We start from the raw sequence: 5000 nt of genomic DNA, 5'->3' as shown, positions 1-5000 counted from the left end.
TGAAAAATCGAAGAACGACTGACACGGAAACGTAGCTTTTTCAGAAAACTGTCAGGATGTAGAAGACATTTTTAGAATCTGATCTCAGGTCAAAATGGGTTAAAGAAGAGACAATTATTTGATGACTGAATTGTCACTTTCTGTATATGTGTCCAAAGCATTCCATTACAGTTGGCCAGTGGTCCGGCACACTGTGGCATTAGATCTCACTGTAAAATAATGTGATGCTCTCACCCTGGTCCAGGATCAAGACATTTAGCAATTAAAGCAACCTTCATAGAGTCCTTGTATTAGTGCCATTTCCGGTCAGGTAATGAAACTCTGAGGTAGACGGGAAAGAGAACCCTAAACTTGACACTAGGAATGAATCAACCAATCCGAATTATAATTTAGCACTCCCTACAGTATGCGAATTTGTTCACAACACCGACGCAAGGTCTGGGAAGAATAGTGATCTTATTCCCACCATGGAACAAAAGAGAGTCAGCATCCTGTTTGGACTTGCAGAGGATGAGCTGTTGGAAGTGGGGTGTGGAAGTGCTGCGTACACGGATCACACATGGACCCAGTAGCTACCAGCTCTCCATCTTTTGGCATAGCTTTCCAAAACAGGTTTGTCCTCGAGCTGTTTCACATCCCTCAGGAATTTGGCTGTGGGCCCTGATGCATATAAATTTAGGATAAGGGAAGGATCGAAGACCAATCAATCATCTGGACTCTGGAGGAGTACCGTGGAGGAGAATTTGTAAGAATGTAATACTCAAGTCAGAAGGACTGTAAACCTTTTAAACAAGTGAATATTAACTTTATCTTTACTGTTATAATGTTAAACTTATAAAACTGTATTAATACCTTATAAGGATAAATACTTTAGAGGAAAACTACAATATCAAAATGAGAGGATTAGGCAGAGAAGTATCAGAGTATACCAGAATACCTTAGAATGAGTTTGACACCAGACACGGAAGAAGAGAAGTCACACCAGAGCTAATGATTTTCCATTTGATATATATTACAAATCACATCGGGAGAGAAATGGCAGGTCCGTACAGCGTTAAAACGATCTCTCTCTGACACATCATCAGTGACAGCATTTTATACTACATAAGTCATAACATCCTTTTCACATGGGGAAGTAATGCATTAGGAGTTCAGAGGGTAATCAAAAAGTGAATTATGGCGACACCTATTGCCGGGAGGTTCACTTGGGACAGTACAACTGACGTGGCAAATCACACTTCCGGGAATCCAGAAAGTGTGATCAAAGGGAAACGTAGTTCTTTTAAGTAAATGTAGTTCACAGCCCAAGTTACTGACAACCAGCTAACGTAACTAGGAGACAACTTGTCTGCTCTGGCACCGTAGCAAGGCCGAATAACATGTTTTTCACCAGAGGGGCAGATAATGCAAGACGTCAAACAGGAGAAAACAATCTTTTATCTTACTCGCTGACTGGGGGAGAGTGAGATCTGCTGGGGCAGAAATGATATGTAAACTCAGTGGGATACAGGGCATGAAAAATACATAGTTATTGAGAACATGGAAACTACCATCCACCAAAAATAGCAGATCTACCAGATCTATCAGGCCCTTGACTCCCTCCGGCACCGCCAGCATTCGGGTGTTGCTTCTCCTCAGATCATCGCATTCATTTTTCACGTTATTGACTTCAGATTTCACTTTGTTGAAATCGGTCGCTGGATGTGTTGTCGCAGAACGCAACCCTTCCGCCAGTGGAGTTTCATGTACAAGTGGCCTGTAGGGTGTTGGAGTCAGATGGCTGGAGTTGGAATTCTGTGTGTTCACAGACATTGGGCCCAGACATTTTCAGTTAAACCATACTGTATACTGTAGACAGTGTAGAGAGTCAAATATTTCTATTGTCTGGCTGAGAAGTCAAAATATTGGACTCACGCCTACGCATGAGCAGCAACACAGGCAAGCAGTGACTGCGCGTGCGTGCGTGCGTGCGTGCGTGCGTGCGTGCGTGTGTGTGTGTGTGCGTGCGTGCGAGCGTGCGTGCGTGCATGCATGCGTGAGTGCCTGCCGTGCGTAACAAGAAAAGATGCTTCATGAAAATGGAAGAGAGATTAAAGGTCAATGTATTCTGAGCTGGTTGTATCCTCTGTACTCAGACCGGAGCGATGCTCATGTGTGCATTCAGTCGTGGACAACACTATACTATAAAGTTCATATAAACATGTCCATGGAGAGTCTACTCTACACACAGCAACATCCAGAGTCCTCATTTATTCTGCAGCCTTACAGGTTCATTGTTATACTTCTCAGAGTTAAGCCCTTGAAACCCTTAGCCAAAAAGAGCAGACCTACAAACTCTTGTGAGTCCAAGTTACAGAGCCAACTCGGGTCCAGATGTCCAAGTCTATAGAGAGGGTTTATGTGGTTCAATTCCGCTGTGCACACACACACACACACACACACACACACACACACACACACACACACACACACACACACACACACACACACGTACGGCACACACAGATGCGTGCGTGCAAACACATCTCAGTGACTCATTTGTGTCCTGGAGACACCTCAGATCCCCTCATATGAAAGCGGGGCATGGCAGCTTATAGAGAAAAACACCATCTATCATGTGAGTCATGTGCTGCAGTCACTAAAGCCTGATTTATACGTAGGTGCGTGGCGTGCCGGTGTCACGCACGCACCGAAAATAACCCACGACCTGTCGCAGCGGCACGACGCGCATCCAGGCATAAATCGGGCATAAGTAACGGCGTGAACACAAAATGCAGGGACGCCATATTGTGCTTCCGCCATGTTTGCGTGGTGCCTTCACATTTGGAAAGCAGCCACATCTGCATGATTACTGATGTTTGTGTGTACCTTTGCAATTTGCATACCAACATAATATCACAGATCATGCATGCATGCAGGATTAGGAATGAAAAGCTGATGATGATTTATTTATTTATTTGTGTGATGTGCAGCTGGCCAGAGTCCAGTGTTCTTTCTATCGTTGTGTGTGTTAAACATGCGTCACATGGACTGTATGTACTGTACCTGAACAGCGCATCAAAGTGACCTACGGAATGGGAACCTGAATTGGTTTGGGGTTTAGAAATAGTTATACCAATGTGCATTTGTATATTAGAACTTGTTGATGTGGATTAATTGATCTCATTACACAAGCGTGTGTGAGACTTTACTGCAGTGTCCTTGTGTTGACGTGGGTGGAATGAAGTCATTCAGATAAGAGTGGGGATGCATGTGTGTGCATGTATCTGTGCAAGCGTTAGCCTGCCAATGTTATTTTGTGGCTATTATGTATGTGCGACACATGACAGGGTGTTATCACTCCACACATCAAATATTGTATTGATTTAAGACCCCAGAAATCTTTCCTTCTCTGTATGCGTCGGCCACGGTTGCTGCTGAGAAGCAGCATGATGAAATTATTCATACTTATTATCTTATATGGTGATTTTTTAATAAGCTTATGTATTGTAATGGTTTAGATACAAGACTTGTCCCGGAGGATAGATGCTCCAAGCATCGTGTTGAGCCTGTGGTGAAAGCATGGAACAATCTTACCTGTCCTTGACATGAAACAGGAAATTATAATCAAAATAATCTATTCAATCAGATTAAACATTTTTGTTTAAAATACAATTAAGGTAGATGGGGGGCCTGGGCCGTGGCTCAGCGGTCCAGGCACCTTGGCTGGTAATCCAGTCTGGCAGTGTGCCAGACTTCGGGTTTGACTCCCGATCCCTTTACTGCATGTCAACCCCCCCCCCCATCTCTCTCCCCATTTCCTGTCAGCCTACCGTCTGTCCCTCCATAAAAAATATATAAAATAAAGGCGAAAGCCACAAAAAAACATTACAAAAATAATTAAGGTAGATGGGGATGGGGCAAAAAACTACTTTCTGGACTTGACAGCCCATACATCCAAACAGAAAGGTCCTATCTGATAGCATTGCTGTTTGGTCGAGTCTGGTTGTAAACTCTCTGTTGTCTTTCATTTCCAAACGGAAATGAAAGACAACAGAGTACAGTGCTTCCTTCATACCGTACTGAGTTGTGTGTGTCTCTGCTGTGTTCAGTCTGTGTGTTGACAGCACATGAGGGATGTATGGGATTATGCTTCGTTTGCACGACGGTGTCCCTTGGCCAAAACAGGCCATGTACGATCCTACAACGCTCTAATTATATCAAAATGGACTTTTGGAATTATTGCATTATTACGTATTACACAGTATGAGTTTAAATCGAGTGATGGGATCATTATTTACCATCCATGATGTCATGAAGTACACACTTACCATACAGTATGTGTGTAGTAGTGGTAGGCAGAAGGAGCGAGTGCATTCTCCGGCACTGGCGATCAAACACGGGCGGCACTGCCGGGGGAAGGTGGGGCGATTATGACACACATACGTTGTCGGTAAAACACGTGCGTGGCTGGTTAAAACTCACCCGTGGTTCCCGACATGCGTTGCCAGTTAAACATCACCTGTGGCTTCCCTGTGAGGGTTAGGTTAGGTTTTGGTTAGCGTGTCAGACTAACGCGAAAACACCTAATGCACACTAATGCGACGCCGGGGCTGGCGCCGGTGCCGGAGAATATATCTCCATGTCTCCCTCATTTAGCTCTCCACACGATGCAGGACATACAGTGCAGTAATCCCTACAGCCAGACATGCACAACAAGCATGTCAATAACACACGCTTTTTAAGAGAAGGGAGTGGCCTGCTGTCAACCACAGTAATGTGATGTCTCTTCTCGCTCCTTTTCCTGTCAGCCTCCCTCGTGTCTCTGTGGTGATGTACAGTAAATCAGAAAAGCCTTTTAAAATAAAGCATTTAATGGGTGTAGAGGTAACACACTCGCTCACCACCACAGGGACCTGCGTTTAATACTTTGATTCCCTTGCTTATAGCTGGGCACACCAGCAAACACAATCGCCAGTGTTCGTGGGTGGGAAGCTGACAGGAGAGAGTGTCCTTGTCAC

This window comes from Electrona antarctica, assembly GCF_951216825.1.
Source record: "Electrona antarctica genome assembly, chromosome: 10".
NCBI lineage: Eukaryota > Metazoa > Chordata > Actinopteri > Myctophiformes > Myctophidae > Electrona > Electrona antarctica.
The sequence above is the reverse complement of the archived record's forward strand: the minus strand, read 5'-3'. Positions refer to the sequence as shown.